Below are 21,021 nucleotides of genomic sequence, written 5' to 3'. Positions count from 1 at the left end.
GTAGATTCAGTTAAATAGACCTAGTGGCTTCCCATTCCTTTTGCCATATAAACACATATTTATTGTGCGTGTATTTACATGAGTATATATATTTATATATATATGTTCAAATGTAAACATTTTCTAGTTGACAAATATATGTTCACAAAATAACTTTCTAGGAAAAATATGCAAGCATTTTGATGTGGCCTTCATTCTTTAACATAATTTTAGAAGAAATTTCAGTCTAAGAAGCATGCATTTAAAAGAACTTGGAATTAATAAAATTAGCCAGAATGGTTAAGAAACTAAATATCTAGATTTGGCCATTGAGCCACTTCCCAGTCTCCCAATAATTTTAGCAATGAAATCTGTGTAATGGTTGTATTATCACTTGGGTTACAATAGTATATTATGAGGCATCTATTTTTCTCTCATAAAATGTGAAGACTTCAGGGTATGTTAGGCCTGGGGATTCTAATTTCTGACATCAGTCCTCCTTGAACAAAAAGTGGGCACAAAGTTCTCAATAATTTAAAAAGCTAAATATCAGTTGTCTCTAAATATCTCATAATCTGTTTTTAATTTACTGAATTCTTATTGACTAGCAAATTTATCGTTTGCATCTTTCTTCTAGAATAATGAGAACTAAGGAGCGATCTGACCTACTAAGACATACTCATCTTCTTCCATGCTATATGCCTACATTTTCAACAGTACTTAGACAAGCTGAGCCATGCATACAAATTAAGAAAATGCATAAACTGACCTAACTCCTTAGGCTGCATATTGAGCAGAACACCTTGCAGGACTTGAAGGAAAACTCACCAGTATGAGAGAGCTGATCTCATGTGTCGCCTCCCAATGATCCATAGAAGTTCATTCTTTTTTTTTTTTATGTTTTTGTATTTTTTTATTTTTATTAATTTATTCTTGTTACATCTCAATAGTTATCCCATCCCTTTTATCCTCCCATTCTTCCCTCCCTCCCATTTTCCCCATATTCTCCTCCCCTATGACTGTGACTGAGGGGGATTACCTCCCCCTGTATATGCTCATAGGGTATCAAGTCTCTTCTTGGTAACCTGCTGTCCTTCCTCTGAGTGCCACCAGGTCTCCCCCTCCAGAGGACATGGTCAAATATGAGTCACCAGAGTACCTGAGAAAGTCATATCCCACTCTCCACTCAACTGTGGAGAATGTTCTGAACATTGGCTAGATCTGGGTAGGGGTTTAAAGTTTACCACCTGTATTGTCCTTGGCTGGTGCCTTAGTTTGAGCGGGACCCCTGGGCCCAAATCTGCCTATCATAATGTTCTACTTGTAGGTTTCTAGGACCCTCTGGATCCTTCTACTTTGCTATTTTCCCATGCTTCTCTCGTCTAGAGTCCCAATAGGATGTCCTCCCCTCTGTCTTTGCTCAACCATGTTCATAGCAGCCTTATTCATAATAGCCAGAACATGGAAATAGCCTAAGTGTCCATCACTAGAAGAATGGATAAAGAAACTGTGTTACATATACACTATGGAATACTACTCAGCTATTTAAAAACAAGGAATTCCCGAAATTTGTGGATAAATGGATTGAGCTAGAAATGATCATAATGAGTGAGTTAACACAGAGGCAGAAAGACTCAAATGGTATATACTCACTTATATCTGCATATTAGCCCAAGGGACATGTCCCACAAAAGCCTTCACTTACTAGAAGTTCATTCTCAAAAAAACAAAACAAAACAAAAACAAAAAACAAAAAACAAAAAAAAAACAAAACTCCTTTTACCTTTAAAGTCTTGGAATAGGTCCTCTGCATTTGTAAAAGGTCTTTTCTAACTAAATTCTTATCATAATTCTCTTACTCCTATGAATTCCTTAGCTCTTAGAATCCTTGAACTACTACAAAGTCTAATAGAAGTATTACCTGGATGTGGTAACCCTTTTTTTTCTCCCCTTTGGTGATTTTGATACTTGTTATCCAACTTAGAATTGAAAACATTACAATGTATTCGCAGACTCTTCAAACACCTGTCTATCTTTCCAATAAGATCCCATTAATTACATGCAATTCTTTCCACTTTGATATCTCATTAAAATCTTATAAATGATCATGCAGTGACCTTGAAGGTTATGCATTATACATGAAAGTAAACCTGCAGTAAAATGTATTCTTTCACTCCTGACTGGCTACAACCCATCCTTCTACTCCTCTCCCAAGTGACCCCAGTTGGGAAAGCTTTGCTAACCGCGCCAAGGTATGCCAGGACACCTCTCAGCTCTGGTATCTTTCTTAGTCATGACAGCTGCAATATGTTAATGGCTTCTTTTTGGATGTGATGGCCTGGTTACCACTTAGGGCACTATGCTAATTAACATAGGATGGGGACAACAGGTGCAAATGTCATTTTAAATCAGCATCATGCATTGCAAAGAGAGCTTGCAGCCCAGTAAGCAGGCCAAGAAAATGTTAACTTGAGTCAGCAGCCTTGCAATCTCTGAGCAGATCATCTTTAATGCCTCTGATTAAAGGATCCACAGGATAATCCTTCATGGATGGTTTTTTTTTCTTTCTCACTCTCTCTGCTGCAATAATGGTATTTCTGAATGTGTAAGGGTTCTTTCATAAGCTTTTTAAAGTTGTATTTCAACAAAATTTGCTTATATAGCATATCAAGATAAATGCAGTCTGTATTTAAGATTTCCTTCTTGAATGAAAGTTCTACTGAGACATTTAACGCACCTAATACTTTCAGAAATGGACATGGTTTTGCAGAAAGAAATCATGTCACTTAGCACAAGATGATGTTCCCTGTATATTTGTTGGATCTTTATTTATGTGTGTGTTTATTTGGAACTTGATTCCTTTTGACCTATTTTTTATTTGAATAAAATAGTAAGAGGAAAGAGGAAATTCAGAAGTTGACACCTTAAAGTAAGAAGCAATCATTTCTTCTTTAAAACATAACATTGAAATTAATAAAAGTGATGTAGCAGAATGTTAATAATGATCACTCATGTGTTGTATAAGGTGTTCCCCAAGAGGAAATGTGTTTGGTGTTTGAGCTTTGAGACTCATATTTAATATCTGATCTAAGATGATGGCAGATTACAGAGGAAAGAGTGGCCAAATACTGTGGCTATTTTGGCATCGCTGATATTTGTGAAATCTCATCTTCAGTTTAAGAGCATCTTTACTGAAGGGTCAAATCAGATGTTCAGAAGGAGTATACATGCAATTTTGTGATTTGAACTTTAACACTGGATACAATTGGCTTCAAATCGTATTTCTGACACTGTGTGGCTTGGATGAACAACTTAACCCGTCTCAGATATATCTTTCTTTTTGCAGTAACAACAGTAATTTTTATCTCAAGAGTATCACCCTGAAAATTAAATAATATCACTCAGGTGATGGGTCCAGCAGATGGTGTGACTGGAGAGCCCAGAGAGGAGCAAAGAGCAACCTTCCTACAAAGGTTGTTCATTTATTCATTACCTTTTAGAACACACTGCAACCTGTGACACCATGAGATTGCTAAGGTCAGACCAAACATGCAAAAAGTAATAAATAAATGAGTACCAAGGACCGTCATTTTCACTTACCTCTTTTAATAGGCACTAAGGAGAATTTCACTCCTAATCTGCAGCCAAACTTTTCACAGCTCTTCGTTCTTTCTAGCCATATGTTTGCAGTCTATAAGCTTACAGCCTGTCAGCATCACTCACCATACTGCCCTGTTCTGCACTGTCCCTTTCCTTCCCCGTTTCCCTCCCCCTCTCCTTCCCTTTCTCCTTTTCTATACTGCCTCCTTTCCCTCTTCCTCCACATTTCCCTCCTCTTACCCTATTTTCTTCTTCTTAGGTCATTCCCTCACCTGTATACTCTTAGATGTGATTTTCCCCTTCCTACACTTTCTTGGTATTCCCAACTGCAGGAGCCATTCGGGACTAGACAGGTCTCCTAAAAAACATAGACAAAGGGGAGGGATGAGAGCAAGGACATGAGTCTGAAGCATAATTGGATCTTATGGGGAGAAACCATGAGTGTACAATGTCCCAACCCTCACAAATGGCAGCTAATCCCCGCGTGTTCATTGTCCTGCTAGAACAAAACAGACTCAAAGGAACAAACATGGCTGGATATCAATTCCATGAACCCTCTTTGAACTTCATGTTCATACTTTTATGTGTTGTATTTTTTTCATCTCAAACACCGAAATATCAGAGAGGAATGACAGGACTACAGAGAGCACACAGGAAAGGTCTATCAATCCTACCTGGCAAATGACAGATAGTTAGCTGGGAATGCAGAGTAAACTATCTCTACACACGTTGACTCTTAATGAGGCAAAGCAATATTTACTGAAATAGTTTCTAATGTATTTTTCATACTCTGTCAATCGTGTCTCCTCCTATGTTCTCATTCATTGAATCGATGGAACTTCTCACTTGCAGATCAATGACAGACTGAAAAAACACAGCCCTCAGTTGTAAGTTTCCCAATTAGACAGTTTTTCTGAGACTATAGGCTTAAAGTCAGATGTGTTGGAGAGAAAAATGGATTTTCCAAGTTCCAATAGCTTTAGTACAGTCTGAACCCAAATAAACCTGGACAACTGGCTCACGTGGCAGAGCAGAGCAGGCTCACTTTGTGCAATAGAAAACCAACAACAAATATGGGGCACTGGAGTTCGTGTCAGAGTCAGTCCCTGCTCTCCACACAACTGTGGAGATTGTCCTGTCCGTTGGCTAGAGATCTGAGTAGGGGTTCAATGTTTACTGCACATATTATAGACCTGGTGGCACTCAGAGAAAGCATAGGCAGGCTACCAGGATGAGACTTGATAGGCTGTGACCATATGGTGGGGGAGGATGTCCCCTTCTGTCACAGACCTACAGGACGGGAATACGGTGGGAGGGGAAAAGGGAGGGAGGAAGGAATGAAGGGATACACGTGAGGGGATAACAACTGAGATGTAATCTGAATAAGTCAATTAAATAATAATAATGATGATGATAATGATAGTAATAAAAACAACAATAAAAGACTAGAGAAAGTAAAAGCCCTTTACATGCTGCCTGGTTCCTCAACAAGACAGCTTGCCTCTCCTCTTTCCATTTCCGTGTCCTGTCCCCTCACTCTCCCTAGGATCCCCAGTTCTCATGGACAAAGGCCTAATCCACTGGAGTTTATAAGGAAAGCATTAGCTACATACTGTTCAAATACTCAAAAGCCAGACCTAGAGATGACAACCATTTAACAAAGACTGCAGCAAATGGTAATAGCGTCACTGCATCTGTTACCATTGTGCTGGCGTATGTAGTCAGACAGTCTGCAAGGAGAAAAGTATCCGGGGTCAGAAGGGAATAGAAGTAGTCTCAACTTATTCAACTATGTATTAGTTGAGCCATCTATTAGAACATCCTGACCAAGGTGCAAAGTCAGTGACTGCAAAGACTGAGCTAAATCTGGACAAAACCCATCTGTCTTCGGCAGAGAGGGGATATGGCCGTGGATGGATGGGAGCTGTAACTGTCTCCCTTCCTGCAGCAGCCGTTTTAATCATTCACCCAATAAGAGTGATGGCCAATGAAGACTGTCTGGAAAGTACATCCTGCCCTGACTACTGGCAGCTCACATACCCTACTTTCCATGGTCTCCTTTCATCAACTGAGCAAGGAATGTGTAGGAGGTAGGGTCTGCTGCAGGAGTTCTGTCATTGTGGAAGGTATTCTCACAAACGGTTGTGACCCAGGCATTGCATCACAGAGTTTTGAAAAGAGAAACAAGATTCATTTTTAACTGACCATAGAACCCGGGCTTTCCTTTATAAGCAAGGAGGATGTAACATGGTCCCAAGCTTCCCCCAAGGTCACCCTTGTGAAGCAGTTCTGAAACCTACATACAGCTGGAACAGCCACAGCTGGAACAAGACTTCGCCAGGCTCTATCTTGGAGTCCTCATTTGCACAATTCTTAAGTTGCTGTGTATTCATAGTTGCAGGAGCTTTTATGATGATTCCAATATTTTACTGGCTCACATAATGCCACCCATTGCTTCCTTGACTGTTAACGTAAAGGCCCCGAAGAAAATGGCAAGGTCTTTGTAGATTCCAAGCATCCTCAGAAATAGGGAATTGTTGTTGAGAGAATTCTATTGACAAGCAGTTTAGCCTTTGTTTGTTTGGGGTTTGGCGTTTGGGGTTTGAATGGTTGGTTTGCGTTTGCTCCCCCATCTTTGGTTTTAAGAAACAGGATCTCATTTTGTAGTCCTGCTTGACCTAGAATTCATAAAGAACCACTTGCCTTTGTGCCCACTTGTTTCTTTACCTGCCACCTCTCTTTTCCACTCAAACCATTTATTCCTCTTGTAATTTTTTTCATTACATGTAGTACTTTAGAATGCACTAGATCCTTGCTGCTGCCTTGTTGTAGTGTGGGGCTTCAGCTGTGGCTCTGCCTATCATCACTATTATTGGGTTCTTAATATGTACCAGATATTTTCACCATACTGAGTAGAAATGTTTTACTGGCTATTTCGCATCCTGACTAGGCTCTTGACTTAGGATGTTGGCAGGCCTCGCCCTATGCTCTGTGGGTTTCCTCACCGTGTGGAGACCTGAAGAGTACTGGACACTTCCACAGTGGCTGTGCATTCCAAAAGTGGATGTCCCATGCAAAGCAGGAGGTCCACTGCCCCCTGCCCCTGACAAAGCTTCAGACAACACACAGCATCATGTACCACAGTCTGCCCCATTACTAGCAACCGACAAATTTTTCAAGGAAAGAACGTGATCCCACTTCTTGAAACTGCTGGCAAACTTCCAGAGGAACATGTAGAACAGAAATCTTTCCTTGATTCAGCTGAAGATAAATAAGAGAGAATTTATTGGGTCTGTTACTTGTGATTCTAGTTAGTTGAGTTGACTTTTGGGTTTTATCCGTTACTACGTATTCTTAGAAACTTCTTTTTCCTGCTTTGGAAACTATTAAAAACAAAAAGGCAAGAATTCTAGTGCAACATAACACACTAAGGAAGTGAGCATTCTTAAATTATGCTTAGGAACAGAACAACTAGGGGCATTTCTGTGTGGAAAGGAACTGAGAAGTATATACTTTTAACCTATCGTATATGTGTGTGTGTGCGCGCGCGCATGTGCGTGTGTCATAGAAACTGGGGGATGAGGTTTCATGGCTCTTTATCAGAACAGCCTCTAGAGTATCTGGGTTCCTACATGACATAACAATTATGACTGTAAGAAACTATTAAATTCTGCAGGTATAGATATGCTTGAACATGAACCTGTAAAAGCAAATGCACTAAAATACTTAACTGTCAAAATAGCACAGAGATTATCTAGATATGAAAACATTATTCATCCTGAGACTAAGCATGGCTTTGTGCCCTTACTAATCTTAACTAAATTGTGTAATCATCTATATGTTCAACAGTATGTGGTAACACCACATTAAATGTCCAAGCTATCATTTGTATCTTTCATAAACAGACAGCTTATAAAGTAATCAATGAGAGAAGGTTGAAGGATATACTCTTCATTTCAAATCCATAACCAATTAGTAGATAGTTCAGAATCAAATGTTAACTTATAACATATCCTAGTAAAATATTGTCCTTTAATTTTTTTTTACACTTTCAATTGAAAAACAAAAACAAAAACAAAAAAAATCTATCTTCTTCATAAAGGGATATTTAGCTAATGGAATTATAGCTCATGAATTCTGCTCACTAAGTGAAGCTGTCTCAGAATCCAGGCAGCATTTACAAGGCTTTTAACTGCAGAAAAGCCAAACCCTGGGTGGGCCCACTAATACCGAGCACATTTTATTTTCATGCACTTCCATTTGCGTGTGCAAATACCCATATTTGCTCATGGAAATTGCACAGGCAAGCAGATGTTAATTTAGAAAAAGGACAGCCCTATTCAGCATGCACCGATGCATGAAGAAACACATGCTTTCAGAGCATGAAGGCTTTCCAATCTCTGGATAGTTCAAGAAGAGGAAAAAAATTAATGTTCATGTACACATGGTGAGTAGATTGTCAAATGATGAGGGTGCACTTGAAGAAGCCTGATAAAAGTTAGCATTGTTGCATCATTTTACACCCATGCTATTCGAACTTGCTTACATAATTCGTTATAATTTTTCTGCTTTGAGCATCAAGACTCTACTAATCTAATGACAAGAATTAGCTACCTTATTTCCTCCTCTTTAATTCCTAGTATCATTCCTCCTGTCGGTAGAAATAGGAGGGCCTCTGGTGAATACCTGCATGGCAGTGCCTTTGCTTTCTGTTTTCCTTGGCTAAAATACTTTGTAATGTGAAAACTAGGTTCTCCTCCATCTGCTCCCGTAATTACTTTTGTTAATAACGCCGGATCTAACTATGACCTTCAAAGGCTTACTCCCAGTGGCCTGCTCTGCCAGCCTAGTTCCCACTTCCCAAAGACTGATGCTTCCCAAAACAGTGCCACTGGCTGAGAGAAATAAAAGCAGTCAAAATATGAGCATGTGGAAGGCATTTCAGACACAAAGCAAAGCAAGGGGCCTTTCCACTGTAGCTTGTGGGATCTGCTCTGGAGCCTTTATATGGTTCTCATAACAAGAGATAGAATGTGAATTTGCTGAGCTAACAGACTCTAGTTGAGAGGTGCCCAGAATCTCCAATCTCTTCAGCCATTGTGGGCATTCTTGTTGGATCTGTCTCTTCAGGTCTGGCAATGTCTGGGAGGAAGAGAGGTAGGAAGAGAGAAAACAGACATACAAAATAGTTGTAACCATATAACTAATTGGTGGACATAGCAGAAAGGGCACATCCATCCCACACAGTCTGAAAAGCACTCTCCCACCAATCATTTCGGGGAGTGAGAAAAAGATGAACTCTCCATGAGCCAGGATCAACATTTGTAAAGGACACTGTTGCTGAGAGGCTCAATTGACATGATAGTGGTTTTTTTTTAAAATTTAATTAGATAAGATTAACATGACACCTGAGCATTTAAAAGAAAAGGAACACGAAAGAAATGAACATTCAAAACTTAGAAAAAGGAGAAGGGAAAAGGGAAAGCAAAGAAAGTCAAAGTAGTAAGCTATTTTCCCAAGCAAGTTTTACATCAAGAATACAAAAGAAGTCATAATTGGACTTATCATTGAGGTTCAAAAGGTGTCATGAATAGGTTAAGTACTGTATGTGTGGGATTAAGACAGATTAAAAGCTAAAATGAAAACAAAGGTTGAAAGAATAATTAACTTATAACTATTTATGAAAATAACCTAAGCTAGTAATATTTAAATTTTAGCTCTTTCAAGGGACATTAAAATTATTTACCTAGGTGCTAAAGCACAATTCCTAATGGGGACAAAGTACTCAGCCCACATTTTTAAAACTGAGGTTCATTTAAAAGCACTAAAAAGAAATTGCCTTTTTGTGTTTTACTGATATGCTTCATTTAAAGAATAACTTTATAAAATTATCTATTTACAAAATGTATATATACATATATCATATATATCTATACATATATAATGTATTATGTAATCTGTATTGTAGCCATTTCAAGTTTATAATAATGGAAACCAGAGTTATTTTGGATGAGCAAAATTCATCTGAACTTTGATGATGTGTACTCGTGTATGTGTGCCTTCATAAGGTCTATATAGAGATATAATTTAGATTAGACTGGGAGCGAGCATGGCTCAGTGTTAGAATGCATAAGGCCCTGAATTCTCTGCCCAGTAACAAAGGAAATTTTCAACTTTTGGACTAAAACAAGAAAAAATGCTTAATAAATATTTATGGGCAACAGGAAAGCTGTCTGGCCATGTGAAAATGTTTCCTGGGTAAAGATTATCGTTAAAGTTCCTAATTGAATTATGTCATTAGCCAATTTTACTACCATTAAATATTGCATAGTAGTATAGCATTTACAATATTTATTATAAATATAGGAGTTTCACTTTTGATGAGAAGATAAGGAATATCAAACATATTTAACCATGTTGGATTATTTTAATATTTTAATGTACTTCAGAAAATATTGTAAGTATTTTTGAAAATTCTAAATTCTCTAAAACATATTTGTGTTGCTACTTTGAAATTCCTCATGGTTTCAAACTTAGTGTACTACCTCAGTTTTGATTCATTTGTTCATTCTTTGTTAATCTAAAAAATGTTTCAAATATCAATCTCTGGTCAAATCCATATTTACTGCCATATAAGCTAACTACTATAGTCTAATTATTCTGTATGTTAAGAGGCCAGCATCTGCTTAGTAAACATTTAAAAATTTATTAGGGTAATTTTTTCACAATACAATGTAATTCCTACTGCTTCCCATCTGAAACATGCTCAGTGGAGGTCAGAGGTTAATGCCAGTCAAGATGAATAGAGAGTTAACATCAGCTAACTGGAATATCTCAGGTCCAAGAGCAGGTGCCCTTTCCTATCTGTGTCTAGCTTTGTAGTAGAGTTATGGCAGAAACAATTCTAATTAGTCATGGGACTGATTATGGCAATGATCTGTCCCACTTTTTTGCTTCCTTTTTAGACACAGAGCACACCAATATTTTCTATACCTTACTGGTTAGCTTACCTTACATTCCCTTACCTGCCAAGCTGCTGCCTTACGATACCTGGTGCTGTACGGTCATGACCAGACATAGCACGGTCAGCATTAGTGAACAGTGTGCGTAAACTGACTAAGAAATGAATTGTAAGAAGTCCTGTGTCAAGAACTGCCTTCTGTAATTCAGACCAAATTCATTTCCACTGTCTGACTGCTGACTACTGAATCATGAGGCGTTAGTCATTCTGAAAATATGTCTTTACTATCGTTAACAATTTTATGGGAGTTTTCTTAGGTGTTGACTCAAATGTGCTCCCAATCACAAGATATGTCCTCTCCCAGGTAAAAAAAAAAAAATTCCCACCTCAATATGAGTATATTCCATGTCTTCAGTTATTCCTACAGCTTCATATGTGAAGCAAGTCATGTGAGAAATATTAATTAGTACAGATTCTCTTTGAAGAAGGAAATATATAAATGTGACCAAATAGTCTTATTAATCTACTTTGTGCTGGTGCATGTCTTTAATCCCAGCACTCAAGACTAAGAGGTAGGTAGCTCTCTATGAATTCAAGGCCACCCTGGTCTACATAGTGAGCCCTAAACCATATTCTGTCTGAAAAAAAAAAAGCCTACTTTGTGCTTCCTGATTCTTTCTCAAAATTACAAACATAATATAAAGCAATTTAAATTATAAAATATTACATTCATCCTATTTTATCTAGGATCATCATTAATCAAAATAACTAATATATTTATATGCTAATACTTTATAACATAGGTTTGAAAGTCTTGATTTCAAAATAAATGTAAAAATGTCACGATACTTTTTTCAATACTGTCCAGTGATCCTACAAATAAGGCATTTTCCCATACATTGAATAAATAAAAGTGAAAGGGGGCCATGCGGTTTAACATCTTCCATTAGCAAAAATGCATCAAATAAGCAACTTTCCATTGTTTCGCTCCAGGACCAGAAAGTGAAGTTCACCTGAAAAAGTGAAGAATCTGAAAGCAAGGGGATTAAAAATACTCAAGGTAATGAGTGAGCTACTTCTGTAGTTGGGTAAGGGGTGGGGGACAGCTAAGGTCAGTGGAAGCTCTAGGAGCTAGCAGAAGAATGGTGTTACAAAGAGGAAGCCCTCCAGAAAATTCTGGAAACACTCATAGAGTATTGTCTTAGCTGGCCTTGAACCTTGCCTGCGAGGAGCAGGGGGAAAGGGGCTTGTGCAGTGCCTTCCTGAAGGCAGATGTCTCAGGGAGGTTATCTCGCCATCACAGAATGAATGGCATTTTTATTTGCACCTGGTATTTTCTAGGAGCAAGGCTGGAAAGCCACTTTCTGACCTGAGAAAATGCTAGGAACTATTCTCTTTAAAAGTTCTCTTGCTCGGCAGACATGCACGTGTAGTTCCAGCAAATCTACTTAAACGTGCTATTTGGAGATTCATAAAAGTTGAATAAGTCAAATTTGCTCTGTGTTTTATCCCTCAATCAACCTTCGAGATTGTTTTATTTCTTCTCGCAATCTAATAGGTTTAAAGGATAGGGAAGAAATATGATCCTTTAAGTGTACTGTTTGGGTCATTCCCCTCTCTTCTCTAAGAACCTCATAAATAAAAAAGGAAACAAACATTTTCTAGGGTTTTTTTTTCCATGTGCCTGACCCCTAGGTAATGTTTTCTAAGACACAGCTGTGCAGGAAGATCAATCACCCAGATATGATAAAGAGAAATGACAAAATTATCTCCTTCCACAAGACACTGAGAGAAACAAACTGCATGCTCCACAGGTTTTATGCAAAAGAAGCTTCCAAAAATTAAGATCAGTTGCGTTCTGAGTGGGGAGTTTGTGCATTCATAGTTTTAAGACAATGAAGATTTCATAATAGAAGACAAAATAAGTGTTTAACACAAAGTGTCATTTATGATCTGGTTTCTGGGGGTGGGAATCTTATGCAGGAAATGAACAAAGAAAAATGTAAACAGCATATACTTGGTACCAAGTACTTAAATCATGACCTAAGAACTATATCTCACGGGACAGAAAGGAGTAAAGTGAGGCTGAGTGGGAAGGTTTCTGTTTCTATTTCTTTCCTTCCTATTTCACTGATGCTTAGCATGTGTACAGTAAAATAAATGAGTGCACGGATGAACATAAAAGGCAACTGATTGCCACACCCACCTGTACCTGTGTAGTCAACACTTACATCCCTATGTCGAGGTTGAGCACGTTCACTTCCTTCTTCCTCATCAATGCACTCTTCTCATCCAAAGTTCAGTGCTGTTCTGCTTCCTCTCATGTGAGGGAGACTAGTGAATCCCAGACTCTGGAGACAACAGAATGAAGGAAGACATTCAACTAAAGCCTAAAGGGCAAGGAAGAGGACTTAGGGTGATGACAGTACCAGGGAAATTGCATCTTTTAATTTTCTGTTTTGAATTGTTACATATTATCCCCTTTCCTTTCTACCCTCTAATCCTCTCTCTCTCTCTCTCTCTCTCTCTCTCTCTCTCTCTCTCTCTCTCTCTCTCTTAATTAAATTCATGGCCTCTTTTTTTTTTTTGGTTGTTGTTATATATATACCCAAGTACATAAATACAGACTGTTCAGTCTGTACATTTACTTGTATGTATACAATCTCAGGAATGGCCTCTTGAAATTGGAAAAACAATTGAAGGTCTCTTCCTTGGGGAAGACCATTCCCCCTGTTCTCAGCATCCTTAATTGCCCATACTTTTTTAGTCCAGGATTGAGGCTCTATGAACTTATCCTCTTCAATATTGTCCGTAGGTGTCATCGTTGTTCAGGTCTCATTTAAGCAGAAGTGTTTGTGACACTTCATGGGTATAACTTCCCCGACGTTTCTAGGAGACACAATCTCACAGCGAGCTACTGTTCCTCTGGCTCTTACAATGCTCCCCTTTCCTCAGTGATCCTTAAGTGTTAGGTAAAGGAGTTGTCTTGTAGATGTATCTGTGGGGGCTGGATACCTACCACAAAGTCTCTTTGTGCATTTTGATTAGTTGTGGATTTTTTTTTTATAATCAAATTCATTTATTACAAAGAGAAGTTTCTTTGATGATGGATGAAAAGTATACTTATCTATGATTATAATGATAAATATTTAGAAAGTAGCTAAGAATTATACAGGTTTAGTAAAGTGGTGGTTGGAGGTTTTCTTCCAAGATCTGTAACTTCTTTAGTCATGGGTAGTTCGGTAGCCTGCCAGTACCAGGAGTGATTTCCCTCTTGTTAACTGGGTCTTAAGATCAAACAGAAAGCTATTAGTTGCCACCAAGATATGCCACTATTGCACCCTTAAGGTTTTCATGTGTGTTGGTTGTTGTGTCTTATAGGCACTGCAGCTGGATAGATCTAATGGTTGTTTCTCTTCCTTGGAAGCTTGGCTGTTGTCTTGTGGTACCATGATAATAATCCTCAGGGAGGATGCTTTCAGGTCAACTCCAGCCCAGGGACCTCTGGGCCCAGTGTCTGGAGTGCATGATGTCTTCAACAATAAAGGCTTCCCTACCACCTTTGGGAACAGTACTTTTGAAAATATATTTCTGGATACCACTCCATCCACTCCCCTCAACACTACCAATTTTCCCTTCTTCCCGGGTCTGATAGAAGTCCTAAGAGGTCAAGGAAAGCCTTTTCTCTCCTTTCCTGTTTAGGAAGCTACATCTATATGGGGCAAGTTAGCTCTGTAAAAACCTAGGTTTTACCACTGGGGTTGTGGTCATGTGTCTGACAAACTTCATAACATTTTGTATTTTTTAAATTTTTATTAGTATTACTTTATTTACATTGGTGTTCTACCTGAATGTATGTCTGTGTGAGGGTGTCAGATCCCCTGGAACTGGAATGTGAACTATCATGTGGGTGCTGGGATTTGAACCTGGGTCCTTTGGAAGAGCAGTGCTCTTAGCAACTGAGACATCTCTCTTTCTTATTTAATTATTTATTATTTGGGTCAGGAGCTCTTCTACTATGGCATATATGTAGAAATCAGAAGACAAACAGCAGAAGTCAATTCTCCTTTTCTGCCTAAAGTTTCACAGGAATTAAACACAAGTAGGTTCATAGGTATCTTATAAGGTTCACACATTGACACACTTGAATCATTGTTAACCCAAAGTGATAGACCGGATATTGTGTGTGTGTGTGTTGTGTGTGTGTGTCTCTGTGTGTGTGTGTCTGTGTGTCTGTGTGTGTATGTCTGTGTATGTCTGTGTGTCTGTGTGTCTGTGTATTATTGGTATTGAGAGAGAGCGACAGACAGAGAGCAGATAGGTAGGCAGCCAGGAAGGCAGGAAGGCAGGCAGGTAGGTAGGCAGAAAGAGAGACTCAGGATAAAGGAGAGGAGATGCCCTAGAATGGGAAAAGCATGGGAATCTAACAGTGGTAACTGACAACTATTAAAGTTCCTGGGAACAATGACAATATTTCATAAGAATATAACACATAAAAGGAAAAACTCTTGTGGAAGTCATGAAAGCCATGATGCCATGTGTGGCAACTTGTCATCTTCTGACAGTCATAAATTTACTGTAAATAGATAATATTCACTAAGATCAGGACTGTCAATAGTTGAGCAGTTGCTGAAGACTGAGCCTTCACCATCCGTTTCAGAACAATCCCTTCACGTGCGCTATTAAACGTACTTATTTCCTCTACAAGGTTTGCCAAGCTAACAGCTCCACTGAGGACGTCAAACTCCCAGTTGCACCTGAAATTACTTTGAATTGCTGGTGGCTGTGAACTTCCTAGAATATTAAATAAAATAAAATCTAATAAAATGTTAAATTTTTTAAGCATTTAATCCCCATAGTTAGAGATTCCTCTGAGCTTCTCATTTCCTGCCTGTAGCTAGAAATCTTCACCGACTCTGTCAGAGTTGCAGTTTGTTTCCTACATAAACAAGTTTAGAAATGTTTTAACAAACTGAAATAGAAACATGTGTGCCCATTTGAATAAGACTTTTAAATTATAGTGGCAAGCATAACAAAAACTTTAAGAGTATTAGTACATTTAAATGTGCTAATATTACCCATAAACACTGCATTGGTTCGCATGATGTAAGTGCCTTTTAAGGCATTTGGAGTTTATTTTACTTCTGACCAGCATTTCTGAAGTTATATAAACATTTTACTATAAATTTGTTGTGTTTAGTTAAAGCACTGATTGCCTAAGAAGTGATCACTCATAAATGTCATTCAATAAAAATACAAAGAGTATCTGGCTACAAGCATGCTAAGGATGCTCTTGTCATTTCTTCTGGAAAATGCTAGCAGCACCTTAAGCAACGTTGAAAGTGAATGAGTAAATAAATGACCTAAGAGGTAGTGCGATTCTCTATAAAAATTTGAAAAGATTATATGAAACTATTAGAATTAAACATGAGGATAGGAAAGTCAAAGTTATTGCCATTCTTTAAGCTGTGTAGTGCGTGCCTGAAATATGAGTGCAAACTGTTACTTTTTGTGCATTTGACATCTTCATAACAAATTGCTTAATTTATATTTAATTTCATATACACAAAATGTATTTGCATTACTTCCTCTCCTCCTTCAGACTCCTTCTCAAATTCATGGTTCTTTAACATATAATTATATGTACATATATATTAATATAATATGTAATAATATATTTAATATATATGTGTATATACCCAAAAGTTATTTACAGATTCGACTCTGTTCTAATTAAAATTTATATTCTCTACAGAAATAAAAAAAATCTATGCTAAAACTTATGTGAATCTGAAAATTACCATAGGTAGCCAAAGCAATCCTGAATAAAGAGAAGAATGTGAGCAATTACCATCCAAAAATTTAAAATATATTACAAAGTTATTATATCCCAAAAAGTATGGTTATTGACACCAAAAACAGACATGTAGGCTGATAAAACAAAATACAACACCAAAACATGAGCACACATCACTACTGATATTTGACAAAGAGGCAAATATATATATATATATATATATATATATATATATATATATATATATATATATATATATATACAGCAGAAAAGACCTCATCTTCTACAAATGGTCCTAGGAAAACTAGTTGTCCACGTGCAGAAGAATAAAATAAAATGTGACTTTAAAATAGAAATATTTTACTACAAGTATGAACTTCCAGCTGCTGAACCGTTGGAAATTCTAGCTCTAGTGAGCTGACTCTTGGTTGGTCCTAGCAGCAGTTGCTGCGGCTGAGCAGTAGGGTCCCTTCTGCACAAGCCATGTAGTCATTGGTTCCCATGCCTGCATCCTGCGGTCACCTATGCCATTCACTGCCTTTACCTACTTCACTCCTGCGTGGTTGTCCCAAACTGTGCACTGCTTCCATGCACGGAATGCTAACTCTCTGAGTTTTTGTTATCGCTGTCTATTGCAATGGCAATATCAAGTCCTAATCATGCACTGCTTCTAGGAGTGAATTCAACAATGTGCTGGGAAAATGCTAGACATTTAATAAAGGATGACAACTATTATTATTTTAGTAGTAAAAGCATGAAAACTATGTGAATTTCTCAGCAGAGGAGTCAGATCTAGATTTTTTTTTATTAATTTATTCTTGTTACATCTCAGTGGTTATCCCATCCCTTGTATCCTCCCATTCTTCTCTCCCTCCCATTTTCTCCTTATTCCCCTCCCCTATGACTGTTCCTGAGGGGGATTACCTCCCCCTGTATATGCTCATAGGGTATCAAGTCTCTTCTTGGTAACCTGCTGTCCTTCCTCTGAGTGCCACCAGGTCTCCCCCTCCAGGGGACATGGTCAAGCAGATCTAGATTTTTTCCAATGATGGATTTCATAGTGTAGCTATCAACGAACATTGTCAAAGCCTTGTTGTTTTTTAAAAACTCTGGGTTTTTTTTAAATAAGAGATTAAGTGTGGAGTGTCTAGTTGCAAAGAGCTGTCAGAGCTGTGTTCCAGTATAATGTCACTTACGAAAATGAACAACATGCTTGATTTGTCCCATAGGCTTGTGGTCTGTGTCATCAACTAAAAACAGGACTGTCAGTTTCAAAAGATGTTATTTTTGGTAGGTGTATTAGTGAAAACAAATAATAAAGAGTATTTTTAAAATTAATGTTTTATGGAGCTGACCGCCTACTTACTCCTCATGGCTTGGAGCCTACTATAAAAAGTGAAACAAAATTGATCTTACTGTATTGACAGAGCTTGCATTACGCAGCCATATTGTTAACCATTACTTTAAAAAAAATACCTGAAACCTGATCCAGGTAGAGTGTGTGACTGGCTGGTCCTGAAGGCACCTGACCTCACAATGCCTGTGATCAGACAATGTAGTTTCCAAAGAGGCCTATGAGACATGTTATTATCAGTGCCTGCCCTCCATTGGAAGAATGCCTTACAACTCCCCAGAAGAGTTTTGCAAAAGCTCTCAGGGAATCAGGAACCTTAGTAATTAAAAGTACATCTCACCTCTATGACCATCCTATTTTTTTTAAGGAGTCACTCACAGGTTCAGTAATATCAGAACGAAGTAATAATCCATCTCAATCCAAAGGAATCATCTTCATACAGATTTTGTAAAAACTTATTTTTAAAATGCTAGACATAAAAGTGATCTTTTTGTGTGCCAGACATTTCATAGTCACTCAGAGACAGGATGTTGAATCTGAATGTATGTGTACATAGAAAAATATGATTAATTACACCTCAACAATGTCTTCAAAACTTGCAGCGGATAAAGTAATTTAAGTTTTCAAATTTGAGAAAGACTCCATGGTGGAAATTATAACTCAGTGTTAATGGGCCAGGATTGTAGAATGCATGAGGCACAGGAGAACGGCACCAGCAAAAAGGCACTGCACCTACAAATGTACGCGCACACGCAAGGGCGTGTGTGTGTGTGTGTGTGTGTGTGTGTGTGTGTGTGTGTGTGTGTATGTGTGTGTGTGTGTGTGTGTGTGTGTGTGTGTGTGTGTGTGTGTGTGTTAGAATGGAAAGTACTTCACTTTGTCAAACACATGATGTGACGAGAGACATAGGAAAAGAAGCAGGAAAGGTAAGCTGAACACTGTGGAGTTAAAGCATTGTTTAAAATAAGACCACCCGTGGGAGCCTCCATCAACAGCTAAGCTCCTACAGGAGACCAGTTCTGGGGAAATAAATTGTTCACAGACTACTGGGGTCTTGACCAGAGAAACAAAGAGACTGGCTCTGCAGCAGGGGTCTGTACATCACCTCAGAGCACCCACTGCCCTGGTGTCCCAGCTCTGGGGAAGATTAGGTTTCCTAATTACATGAAACGATGCCCTGCAAAGTACAGAGAGAAACGCGTGTCGGTCCGCACTAAAGATCTTAGACACAGCATTATCCAAGAAGCCACTCAGGCGCAGGTCCTCAGGATCCCTGTCCTCTTGAACTCTCACCAGGTTTGGGAGTGAATTATAGTAAATTGTGCTTTTCTTTGCCAAGAATGAAAAGGAAAGATAATGACGGGGAGGAGGAGTTGTTTTCCTCACTTCCCACTGGGTTCTTGATTCATTAAGAATCTGTTCCAGTTGCTAAGGCCCCCCTGGAGCTGACTGCCATGGCTTTGGCTCCTGGCCTCCAGAGTAACACAAGCAGCCTGCAGGCCAACTCTACACCCAGCTTTTTCAAGAACGCCTACTGGCCTTCGGAAAGCTCCCACGGCTGCTTGATCCAAATGAGAAGCGCTGCCTTTTAAATAATGCCGAGACTTTCTTGCAACAGGCACTCGGTGCTTGAAAACTGGATGCTTGTTTTATTGCATCTCTTCATGGGTTCCTATCCCTCAAACTCCCTAGAGATGTCACAATTTCACATGTTGTTTTTGAAAAATAAATAAAAATAAAAATAAAACACACACACACTATATATATATATATATATATATATATATATATATATATATATATATATATCCTGAAGCTCTGATTAGCCTAGAAGGTGGTGCTAGAAATAAATAAATAAATAAATAAATAAATAAATAAATAAATATTCACATTACCTGACATCTCACTGTCAGTGTCATGGATAAGATAGCTTTAAAAGTAATTTAGTTTATTGAAAGGGCCACCAGAGTATATTAACTACTCTATTCCACAATATCTTAAGCACCTTTAGGATGTTCTTTGCCTGTTTCCTCTTTTGATAATGAAATGTCAACAGAGAAACTGATCAGGAAATAGCAGTGACTATAAACCAGAATTCCACACAGAGCGCAGCAATGGGTAGGATCAACAGGACAGGAGCAAAGCCTGTCTGGGTCAGCTGGGTGATCCATAATCCCCGAGGCTCCCTACGTTGGCAATGAGATGGTGTGCTAATTTAGAACCTCCAATAAAAAGGAATCAGAAGTGTTCATGGGGGGGGAAACACCTGTGAAGCAGACTGGGGGAGGGGACAGAGAAGCTGGCAGAGCCATCAGATAGCAATGGCCATCTCATCTCTGTGAAGGAAAGCGAATGCAAACCAGGTTTAGTGAAAATGTCTTCACTGTGGGTCTAGAAAAGCTACAAAGCTCAGTGGGTATTCTTAAGCTTATGTCCTCATCAAAGATCCCTCCATCCTCCCAGAACAGACCCACTAAGGAACCCAAGCTAAACTTACTCACTGACTGGAGCAGCCTGTGAGAACTGTAGCTCTCTGGCAACACTTGTGGTATATTTCCAAGCACAACAATGACAGCAGACAATTAAGTATGCAGGGAGTTAAAAGAAGTCTTAGAGCTATATTCTCACAGTCTGGACCAACATATATGAAAAGCACTTGACACTAATAATTGACCTATAGAAGACATTCCTTAAACGAACCTTTCCCTCTTAAATGTCAGATATTTTGTTGGTATGAATAACAAGTATAATACACATACTTTAAATCAAATTTGAGTTGCAAGTTGATCATTGCTTATTAAATGAGAGATTCTAAAAAAGACTGAGTTTGAGAATAACCTAGCAATGGAAATATTTTTTCAATAGTAAATAATACATGTATTCAGAGAGGTTGAAGCAATAAAAGGCTAATTATTTACTTGGCTACAAAGTCCATCAATCTTGGAGTATCAAGGCAGGATCTGGCATTAACCTTTTAATGACAAATGTGTAGGTGTTGACATTATTTTCTTTTTTTATTAATTTATTCTTGTTTCATTTCAATGGTTATCCCATCCCTTGTATCCTTCCATTCTTCCCTCCCTCCCATTTTCCTCTTATTCCCGTCTCGTATGACTGTTCCTGAGGGGGATTTCCTCCCCCTGTATATGCTCATAGGGTATCAAGTCTCTTGATATTTTATAAAGCTATTTTATTTGGGGTTCTTTAAAGTCTCTACTTCCCTTCCAACCCATCTACCCTAGATAGGAAAGAGAGAAGGTAAGTAGGGACAGGAGAAGTAGACCATTTTTAGACTCAGTTCCTTGGGGCACTTCCAATCTTCATAGTCGG

This window comes from Acomys minous, assembly GCF_964271855.1.
Source record: "Acomys minous genome assembly, chromosome: 18".
NCBI lineage: Eukaryota > Metazoa > Chordata > Mammalia > Rodentia > Muridae > Acomys > Acomys minous.
Note: the sequence above shows the minus strand (reverse complement) of the source record.